The sequence below is a fragment of the Alligator mississippiensis genome, chromosome 10 (assembly GCF_030867095.1).
Source record: "Alligator mississippiensis isolate rAllMis1 chromosome 10, rAllMis1, whole genome shotgun sequence".
Taxonomy (NCBI): domain Eukaryota; kingdom Metazoa; phylum Chordata; order Crocodylia; family Alligatoridae; genus Alligator; species Alligator mississippiensis.
In genome coordinates, this window is record NC_081833.1 from 17787713 (window position 1) to 17799306 (window position 11594).

Sequence of the window (11594 nt, forward strand, 5' to 3'; positions counted from 1 at the left end):
ATATACCCCGCCCCATCTGTACCTTTGGGGCCCATCGGGGAAAGTTCCTTCAGACTGAATCCCTCAGGTTTACGCCCTACATCCGCTGCAGCTTTGTGGCACATAGCTACACATCCCCAAATCAGAAACACAACTCCACTGTCCTCAGAACAGTTATCAAGGGCTCCCTCTGCAAGCCTGAAGATCCACTGAAATATCCGTGAAATCAGCTTTCAAGAGCCAGTGTAAGTAGCAAATCAGTTAGGAAGAGGGGCTGCAGCGATGCACTGTCCCACAGCCGCACCAGGGCTATCAAATCCAGTCCCCTGCATCAGGATACCACTAACCAAAGGGAACCCCAAAATCACTACTTTGAACCATCATCTACAACTTCAAGGAGCAATACCCTAAACACCAAAAACGCCCTATAACATGCCACATATGAAAGCCAGGTAGATGAAGGCACTGCCAATGCCCTGACACTGTAACAAGAGGTGAAAAGATAGTTAATATATTCTCAGAACAATAGGTTATCAGCAGGGATCCTGGTTTTCTCTGATAAAACAAAAAATCCCTAAGTTTTAGATTAAAAAATAACCCCAAACCCACATCTTTACATGATTAAAATGAAACACTACTAACATACATACATACATACATGTAGAGAGAGAGTGGTGTTTCATTTTAATTATGGAAAAATGTGGATTTTGGATTATTTTTTATAGAAAAAAATTGGGGAATATTTTATCAGAGAAAACCAGAATCCCTGGTTATCAGACAGGGGAAAGGCTCTGTATTCCCTGGGCTATCCCCTTGCCTCACAGTGTGGGCAATTCTGTCCTCAGAAAAGGCAGGGTCAGACCTTAGGTGCATTTACAGACTTTTAATGCACAATTCTGCAGCTTTTCCTTTTACAAAGAAAATTCCATTAGGAAAAAAACACTCAAGAGAGAGGGAGGGGGATATTAGCAGCGGAGTGAGAGGCTGGCCCCAAGTTTTCACCAGGCAGGTCATGGTATGCAAATACCTGGACTCCGCTATGCAAATGTCTGGAATCCTTTGCACAAACAAATAGAATCTCCTACCTAACAATCACCAGGAAGAGTCTTGGAAAGAGACGGTGGGGTGTGATGTGCTTTGCTCTCCAGCTTCCACCTGAAGTTTTAAGTCAGCAAGGTCTTGTTTGCAGAAAATCTGCTGACTTTACATCGAGGCAGTTAGCATAGTTAAAATTTATGGTACTGAAAGAAGTAAGAAACTAATGCCCTGGATTCAATACTCTCTCACCACCTCGATTGGTAAGACCATATGAATGTGGCTATAAATATTACATACAGCTGGGAGTAATATGATAAGGCCTGTCTTATAGCAGTTGGTTACCCAATGGTATTCTGATGTTTTAAACATCCCACAAGGGGTCAAGTTCTGCTCTCAATGACATTATGGAAAATACCAAACACGGCCAGTTTGTGTAAACATTGTTTTATTATTTCAAATATCACAATCTTGTGACTGATGAATCTGCCTAAATATCAGATTGGTCTCCCTGTTTTTAGGCTTCTCCCTGACACATTTCTCTAGGACTGTTGGAGGGGATGTGTGACAGGTTGCCCTCCCCAGCGCCATCTTTCAGATCATCTGCACCTTCCATGGGGCACCCTTGGAGCCCTTTAAGACCTGTGCTGTCCTGCTCTAATCTCGCCTGCCATGTTTTGGTGTTATTAGTATGCAAGCGGGAGACTACCGATCCTGTTGTATATGTTGGGGTCTCTTCTATAAGGTTCTGACCCTGTACCTAAGCCTCGTGGGCTATGCGTGGCTCCTACCACCCCAATACCACGCCCCAAGCCTCACAGTTGTAAAAGGGACTTTGAGCTGTCCCTCTCTCTTCTCTTTCTTTCTCTCTTGGGCTGTTTCCGTACGCCGCCCCTCACAGGGCCCCTTTGCTGCAATGTTGCCCTCTCCCAGGGCTCTCCTCGGCAATGCTGCCCTCTCCCAGGGGCTCTCCTCTGGAGCTGGGGTCTGTACAGCCCGAACTCTGTGCCCCCACGGGGGCTGGGGTCATCACTCTGCCATGAGCCCCCTATGAGGCTTCCTCCATCCCCTTATAGCCTCACCCAGACCACCGGTGATAAACAACAAGACAACAGAAACTCGAGCCTCTTGGCTATAACATAAACATAAGCCGGCCGGCTATAACAACGCTTTGCCTACTGGGGTTCTTCATCCCACAGCCGTATCAGGTTCTGGTCTTTCAGTAGACTTCTCTCTTCTGCAGCAGGGAGCTCCTTCTCCTTGGGCTGCCGGCAGGGAACTGCCGCCTGGCCTCCTGCATGCGGTTTATATAGGAGCCAGGCCCTGCCCCTTCTTGTCAGCTGGCTAGGCAGCTGAGGATCATTAGCTCCTTCTAGTTGCCTCAGCAACCGGCACCTGAGGAGTCTTCCCGGCTTTCTCAGTAGCAGGCACCATAGTGACCTGCTACAGGATGGCTGTATGGAAGGGAGCTGGGGCTGGTTTTGGGTATGTGGGATACAGTCCCAGCCCCACAGGAGTTAAGGTCAAAGTTCCCATGTACTTCAGTGGGGCCAGGATTTCATCTGTGCTGCGTATTGCCCATCCCTAGAGAATGGGAGCAATATAACCAAAACCTGGAGGGAAATCCAGGAGCAGAGTCCACAACACAACGCAAGGTCAGGATCCAGGGATCAGATGCCAAGGGATCATCAGCTCTCTCCAGAAGTTTTGTGCCACAGCAGCAGCACTGGAGGAGGAGGAAAAGGAAGTTCAGAGACTGCTGCAGGCCAGCAAGGGCAGTGAGTTGCTGTTCTTCCCATACTATGGTGGGCCACTGGTATTCAGGCTATTTTGGCAGATGATGAAGATTTCCAAGAAGTCCAAGTAAGAGCTAGGGGAGACAATATCACCAGCCTGAGCTTGCACTTCTAGGAAGGCATCCTACCACTTTGGTGCAAATTGGGAGATGTGGGTGTACACTGATATCAGGATGCCATTCAGTAAATAGTGTCCAAGGGATCAGCCACGGTAAGGGACCAGGGTGTAGGTTAGGCCACTGATGGAAAGGAGAAGTCTGAGGCTGAGTCAGAGCATGGGAGCTGTATTACCAAAATCTGGAGGGAAATCCAAGAGCAGAGTCCACAACACAGTCCAGGGTTTAGATGCCAAGGGATCGTCCACAGGGTGAAGTCTGAGAGCAGATCTAAATTGGGGTGAGGAGCTAGGGAAGAGAACCACAGGGAAATCCAAAGCTGAAGTCCAGAAATAAGCCAAAACCAGGGTCAGGAACCAGGAAAACCAGAGTGCAGGAACCAGGAGGCTTGTCACAGCAGAAGTGGCTCAGAGCTTTTGACTGGTTTGCAAACCTGGGGCCCCAGCTGGTGCACGGATAGGCAGAGCTCCCAGCAGCCAAGTAAGCTGCTCACTGTTCCTAACTTGGCACAGAGGTCATTAGTTGAGGCTTACTGCAAGCCTGGCTGCTGAGGAGCCCTCTGGGAGCCCTCTTCTCTGGGCCAGGAACATTTTCCTTCCTGCAGTCTCCCCGACAACTTGCCTTCTCATGTCATCAAAACCCAGATCAGTCCCTCTCAGCATACCTCATCCATACTCCATGCCCACATCAGTACTTGTGCCCTGTCCTCTGCCTTGGTCATTGTCCTCCCATGCCCATAGACTTCTGCAAAAATCTGGCTTGGATTATTCCCTGCTTCTCCACTCACTGAGACTGATGTTTCTTAGCAGGGATTTCATAGATTTCATAGACATTAGGGCTGGAAGGGACTTCAGAAGATCATTGAGTCCAGCCCCCTGCCCCAGGGGCAGAAAGTCAGCTAGGGTCAAAGGATCCCAGCAAGATAGGCATCAAATGTTTGTAGCATGCTTACCTTTTCAGAGTTTGGGTTGAATCCCAGGATCGAGGATATGCTGTTTGATTGGGAGCTATATTACAAGCTTTACAATCTTTACAAGCACTCGTGGTGCTCTGGCAAGGTGCTAGAGGACTGGAAAAGGGCCAATGTGGTTCCCATTTTCAAAAAAGGGAGGAAGGAGGATCCAGGAAATTATAGACCTGTTAGTCTTACCTCGGTCCTGGGGAAGCTCTTTGAGAAAATTATCCAGGTGCACATCTGCAAGGGGTAAGCAGGGTATGCTTAGGGGCAACTAACATGGGTTCATCAGAGGCAGGTCCTGTCAGACCAACCTGGTGGCCTTCTACGACCAGGTCACAAAAGCTTTGGACACAGATGACACAGTAGATGTAGGCTTTCTGGACTTTAGGAAGGTCTTCAACACTGTCTCTCTCCCCATTCTCATTAAAAAATTAGGAGATTATGGTGTTGATGTCTACACAGTCAGATGGGTTGCCAATTGGCTGGAGGGCCACACCCAGAGAGTGGTAGTGGACGGGTCATTTTTGACCTGGAGGGATGTGGGCAGTGAGGTCCCTCAGGGCTTGGTCCTCGGGCCCGCACTGTTCATTTTCTTTGTTAGTGACTTGGACGAGGGAGTGAAAAGCACCTTGTTGAAATCTGCAGACAACACTAAGATGTGGGGAGAAGCGGGCATGCTAGAAGGGACAGGCTGCAATTGGATCTGGACAGGTTACAGGGGTGGGCAGGTGAGAACAGGATGGGATTCAATACTGACAAGTGTAGGGTGTTGCACCTGGGGAGGAAGAACCAGCAGCATACCTATGGGCTGGGGAACTCCCTTCTCATCAGCACAGAGGCAGAAAAGGATCTTGGAGTCATTATAGACTCCAAGATGAATATGGGCCTCCAATGTGAGGATGCAGTCAGGAAGGCTAACCATATCTTGTCATGCATCCACAGATGCATCATGAGCAGGTCCAAGCAGGTGATCCCCTCCATATGACATTGGTCAGGCCACAGTTGGAGTACTGCATCCAGTTCTGGGTACTGCACTTCAGGAGGCATGTGGACAACATGGAGAGGGTCCAGAGGAGGGCCACTCGCATGATCAGGGGGCAACAGGGCAGGCCCTACGAGGAGAGGCTACGAGACCTGAACCTGTTCAGCCTCCACAAGAGAAGGCTGAGAGGATCTGGTGGCCATCTATAAACTGGCCAAGGGAGACCAGCAGGCAATGGGAGAGTCCCTGTTCCCCTGAACACTACTGGGAGTAACAAGGAACAGCGGCCATAAGTTGATGGAGAGTAGATTCAGACTAGACATCAGGAGGCGCTACTTCACTGTCAGGGCGGCTAGGATCTGGAACCAAGTTCCAAGAGAAGTGGTGCTGGCTCCTACCCTGGAGGTCTTTAAGAGGAGGCTGGATGAACACCCTGCTGGGGTCGTTTGACCCCAGTACCCTTTCCTGCCATGGCAGGGGGTTGGACTTGATGATCTGCTCAGGTCCCTTCCGACCCTACTAAGTACGAAACTATTGGTGGAGCCCGTCCACCAATCCGGAGGCAGCACAAGGGAAGCAGTGCCCCACCCTTTTCCTAAGGGAGGGGGAAAGGACCAGCTGGACCTGAATTGGAACTGCACCAGCCAGGTCTGGAGGACTTCAGGGGTGGAGCTCCTGAAGAGTATAAAAGGGGAGCGTGCTTAGCAGGCTAGAGGGACAGCAAGGAGAGAGGAGCTCCAGAGACGGCCTTCCTTGGGACTTGAGCTTGAGAGGCGCAGAAATTGGCTCAGAGGGATCAGGCTGTAGGAGCCACTCAAGGCAGCTTGAGCCTGCAAACCCAGCAAGCAGCTGGGCAGTCAGTGTGCAAATCGGCACATGGATAGCTGGCCCTAGGAACAGCTCGAGGCTGCTTGGGCCCCACATGGTGTGCAGATCAGCACACAGAGAGCTGGCCCTGGGAGCAGCTCGTGGCTGCTTGGGCCTCACCGGGTGCGCAGGTTGGCACATGGAGAACTGCCTTGAAAGCAGCTCGTGGCTGCTCACGTTAGCCTCGGCCCTAGGCCAATTGACCGGAGCCTTGCGGTGTAGCTCCACTTTTAACTAAAAGAGCCCTGGTGCGCAGAGCAGGGCCCGGGAAAAGGGAGAACCCCCGGTGTGGGACCAGGGAGTCGGAGCCTGCAAGGGCTTGGCTCCTGCGAGAGAGAGCGGGCCCTGGCTGCTCAGTGTGGGGCGCCGGGCCATCTAGGAGAGCCAGAGGTGCCACTGGAGAGAGGCTCTCGTTGGATCAGCCACCAGGAGACAAGCCTTGACTTCTCCAGAGAGGAAGCATGATTTGCTGGGGAAGTGGGCCCCGCAGGGTCTGCTGCCTCCACCCTCCATTGCGGGAGGGGCGTGTCCACGTCCCAGGGCCCTAAAGGGGAGGGGCTTTAGGGTAAGCGGGGCCTGTGGAGAGAAGGGGCTAACCCCCTTAGTGTGTGTGTGGGAGGCGGCAGCTGAGTGGAGCCGGCCGGGTCAAGCCCCGCCCAGGCCCCTACTTGGCCCAGCCCCCCAGGGAGAGAGAGAGAGAGAGAAGGGGGGGTACTCACCAGCCCCACTCCAGTAAGGCAGGGTCCCCCAAATCCCGGGCAGGGCCCCCGTATTTGCCTTAAGAGCAGCTTCCTCGACGGCAGGCCCACTGCGCATGCGCGCAGTTTAAAAGGGCCCGCGGACCCGGAAAAAGCCCAGTTAGACGCGGGAGCGGCAAGAGACGCGCGGGTGAAAGCTCGCTGCGCCCCCGCTCCCCCAAAGCCCCCCAGAAACCCTCCAGCAGCCGCGGAGCCCCCCGCTGACCCCCAGCGCAGCCGGGGTAAGCGGGGCCCGTGGAGAGAAGGGGCTAACCCCCTTAGTGTGTGTGTGGGAGGCGGCAGCTGAGTGGAGCCGGGCCGGGTCAAGCCCCGCCCAGGCCCCTACTTCGCCCAGCCCCCCAGGGAGCCGCGCGAACAGGCTGCACAAACAGGCGCGCTTCTCTGCCGGCGCGTGAGTTAGCGCGGAGTTCGCGCGGGAGGGCGTGCGGGAGGGCGCCAGACCCTGCCTGCGCACCCCCCAGGGTAGACAGTCCCAGCCGTAGCCAGCCTACCAGAGGCATGACACGGATGGGCACGCGCCGCACCCCGAGGGTCCCCTCGGGCTCCGCGGCCCCCCCCTCTGGCACCTCAGAGACGGCCACCCAGACGGAGCCCCTGGTTCCGGGCTCCACGCAGACGGAGCCCCTGGCTCTTGTCTGCGGGGGCTGCCTGTCCCTTTTTCAGGCTCTGGGGCCTGGGAGCATGGCGACCTCCCCTTGCGGGGTCTGCTCCCTTTTGGGGTCTCTGGCACGCCAGCTGGAGGAGCTCCAGGCCACAGTCCACAGACTGCGTGCCATCAGGGACTGCGAGCAGGAGATCGACTCCTACTGCCAGGCCCTTCTCCCCCGGGAGGCAGAGGGTAGACCACAGTCTCCCTCCAGGCCAGAGGAGGACTCTGGGACCTCCTGCTGTGTCCAGCCAGGGGCATGGACCAAGGGGGTCAAGGGCCCTAAGGCCCGCCGCACCAAGGCCCCACCCCCGCCACAACTGAGCAACAGGGACGCACCTCTTGCTGCCCCAGCAGAGCCTGCTGAGTTGCCGGCCCCCACAGGCAACATGGGCCCAACTGCAGCTCCCGCCCCTGCTCTCCCCAAGACAAAACGTAAGGTGTTTGTTGTGGGAGACTCCCTCCTGAGGGGGACGGAGGGGCCAATCTGCCACCCTGACCCCTTAGCCCGGCAGGTCTGCTGCTTCCCAGGGGCCCGCATCCGGGACATTGCTGAGAGGATCCCCAAGCTCCTCAAACCCACAGACCACTATCCCATGCTCCTTATTCATGTGGGCACCAATGACACGGCTCGGAGCACTCCCAGCCAGGTCATGAGGCGCTACAGGGATTTGGGAGCGGGGCTTAAGGGTCTGGGGGCACAGGTGGTGTTCTCGTCGATCCTCCCAGTCTCAGGCTATGGGCTGAGAAGGGACAGGAGGATCTATGTGGTCAACCAAAGACTGCGGCGCTGGTGTCATCGGGAAGGCTTTGGCTTTCATGACCACAGCCCGCTCTTTGGCGAGAGAGGCAGCGAGCTGCTGGGAAGAGATGGCCTCCACCTCTCTCCCCTAGGGAGGAGGCTCTTCTCAGCCAGACTGGCTGACCTGCTCCACCGGGCCTTAAACTAAGCCCGCTGGGGGACGGGAGGACTACCGCCACTGCTGGCCCGCTGAACAATCCTTGCAAAGCCAGCGGATCACGGCACTCAAGGGAGCCCACCCCAGCCCCAGCCCTGGTAAAATCTGTGGGCAAGGAAGGAGCCCCCCAGGGGGCACTTGCCTGCCTGTACACAAATGCCAGGAGCTTGGGGAATAAGCAGGAGGAGCTCATCCTCCTGCTCAGTGCAAACAATTACGATGTCATAGGGATCACGGAGACCTGGTGGGACTCCACCCATGACTGGACCACGGGGATAGATGGCTATACCCTGTACAGGAGGGATCGTGTAGAGAAAAGGGGCGGGGGTGTAGCTCTCTATGTTAAGGAAAGCTACGCGTCCCTGCAAGCCGATATTGGCGACCAGGGTGGACGGCTGGAGACCCTCTGGGTTAAAATCCGTGGGGAACACGGCACAGCGGACACATTGGTGGGAGTCTATTACAGACCTCCCACCCAAAGTCCTGAGCTAGACCAGGAGTTTGCCCAGGAACTGGCTGAGGCAGCTTGCTCCAGGACCATGGTTGTCATGGGTGACTTCAATTACCCAGACATCTCGTGGGAGGATCGCTCAGCAAAATCTGAGCGGTCGCAGAGCTTCCTCTCGTGCGTGGATGACCTCTACCTGACTCAAGAAGTCTATGGGCCAACGAGAGGCAAAATGCTGCTCGACCTGGTGCTGGCTACTGGGGAGGACCTAGTCGGCGACCTAGTGATCGATGGGAAGCTGGGTGACAGCGACCACGAGCTGATCACCTTCACCATCCGCCAAAAAGCTGGCAAGTCAGTCAGCAACACGCAAGTCCTTGACTTCAGGAAAGCCGACTTTGACAAGCTCAGGAGGCTTGTCAGTGAGGCCCTAAGGGACTGTGACCGCAGGGAGAGGGGAGTTCAAGAAGAGTGGTTGCTCCTCAAGGGAGCGATCCTCAATGCACAAACTAAGTCTATTCCATCTCGGAGGAAGGGCAGCAAGAGGGCACAGCAACCCCCCTGGCTCTCCAGGGACCTAGCAGACCTCCTGAGGCTAAAAAGAAAGGCCTACAAAGGATGGAGGATGGGAGTCACCTCCAAGGAGGATTATTCTGCACTGGTCCTGTCCTGTAGGGAGCAGACCAGGAAAGCCAAGGCTGCAACTGAACTCCAGCTAGCTTTGAGCATCAAGGACAATAAAAAGTCCTTTTTCAGATATGTGGGGAGCCGGAGGAAAAGCAGGGGCAACGTTGGACCCCTGCTGAACCAGATGGGGCAACTGACAACTGACGCCCAGGAAAAAGCCAGCCTATTAAATAGGTACTTTGCGTCGGTCTTTCATCAGCCCCATAGGACGCCCATGCCCGCTACAGGGCCGGGAAGTCCGGGTGAGGGTGATCCCCTGCCCTCCATTAATGCTGACTTTGTGAAGGAACATCTTGAGAAGCTGGATACCTTCAAGTCAGCCGGCCCTGACAATCTTCACCCCAGGGTACTCAAGGAGCTGGCGAGCATCATAGCCCAGCCTCTAGCGCGGATCTTTGAAAACTCTTGGCGCTCTGGTGTAGTGCCCGAAGACTGGAAGAAGGCCAACGTGGTGCCTATCTTCAAGAAAGGGAGGAAAGTGGATCCGGCTAACTATAGGCCCATCAGCCTGACTTCTATCCCGGGGAAGATCTTAGAAAAGTTTATTAAGGAGGCCATCCTTAATGGACTGGCCGACGCCAACATCTTAAGGGATAGCCAGCACGGGTTTGTTGCGGGTAGGTCTTGCTTGACCAATCTCATTTCCTTCTACGACCAGGTGACCTATCACCTGGACAAGGGAGATGAGATTGATGTCATATATCTTGACTTCAAAAAAGCCTTCGATCTGGTGTCCCATGATCGTCTCTTGGAGAAACTGGCCAATTGTCGCCTTGGGTCCTCCACGATCCACTGGCTGGAAAATTGGCTCCGGGGTCAGACCCAGAGGGTAGTAATTGATGGAAGTCACTCATCGTGGTGTCCTGTGACCAGTGGGGTCCCCCAGGGCTCTGTCCTTGGACCCATACTGTTCAACATCTTCATTAACGATATGGACACTGGAGTCAGAAGTGGACTGGCCAAGTTCGCCGATGACACCAAACTTTGGGGCAAAGCATCCACACCAGAAGACAGGCGGATGATCCAGGCTGACCTGGACAGGCTCAGCAAGTGGGCGGATGAGAATCTGATGGTGTTCAACGCCGATAAATGCAAGGTTCTCCACCTTGGGAAAAAAAACCCGCAGCATCTTTATAGGCACGGCAGTGCTATGTTGGTTAGCACTATGGAAGAAAGAGACTTGGGGGTCATCATTGACCACAAGATGAACATGAGCCTGCAATGCGATGCTGCGGCTAGTAAAGCGACCAAAACGCTGGCTTGCATCCATAGATGCTTCTCAAGCAAACCCCGGGACGTCATTCTCCCCCTGTACTCGGCCTTAGTGAGGCCGCAGCTGGAGTACTGCGTCCAGTTTTGGGCTCCACAACTCAAAAAGGATGTGGAGAAGCTTGAGAGAGTCCAGAGAAGAGCCACGCGCATGATCAGAGGTCAGGGAAGCAGACCCTACGATGACAGGCTGAGAGCCCTGGGGCTCTTTAGCCTGGAAAAGCGCAGGCTCAGGGGTGATCTGATGGCCACCTACAAGTTTATCAGGGGTGACCACCAGTATCTAGGGGAACGTTTGTTCACCAGAGCGCCCCAAGGGATGACGAGGACGAATGGTCACAAACTACTACAAGATCGTTTCAGGCTGGACATAAGGAAGAATTTCTTTACTGTCCGAGCCCCCAAGGTCTGGAACAGCCTGCCACCGGAGGTTGTTCAAGCGCCTTCATTGAACACCTTCAAGATGAAACTGGATGCTTATCTTGCTGGGATCCTATGACCCCAGCTGACATCCTGCCCTTTGGGCGGGGGGCTGGACTCGATGATCTTCCGAGGTCCCTTCCAGCCCTAATGTCTATGAAATCTATGAAACCCCTCCAGGAGGTGCTGAGTGCACTCCCTATTTTGAGGTTGTCGTGTTAAGGGCTATATAGCTAGGGGTATTTTTTAAGGGGTTTTATATAGTTTATGTGTTTTAATGTCTCAGTGTATACATTGGTATTGTTATTTGTGAAGGTTTAAAGAAATATTATGGTTAAGTCACTATCCCTATGTGTTAATTGTGTTGTATAGGTTGTAAGTTATTTGGCTCATATTTGGTATAATATGTAAATTGTGGAATATTATAAATAGTATTACGTGTTAAACCTTTGCAATATTCTATGTTTTTTATTAAGCATCTGTATTTATCTTTGTAATAAATTGTACATAGTTAAGTATTTGGTTTTGGCCTAGCTCTACAGAGCAGGGAGGAAGCCGCTCTAGTAGCTGACCCCTTCCTCAGCACCCTGCCTGACTACCACCCCTGTCATCAGAGGACAGGGCACCCCCCCCAGCTACATGGTTCTTAAAACAGTCCAGAGTAGGTCCTTGCA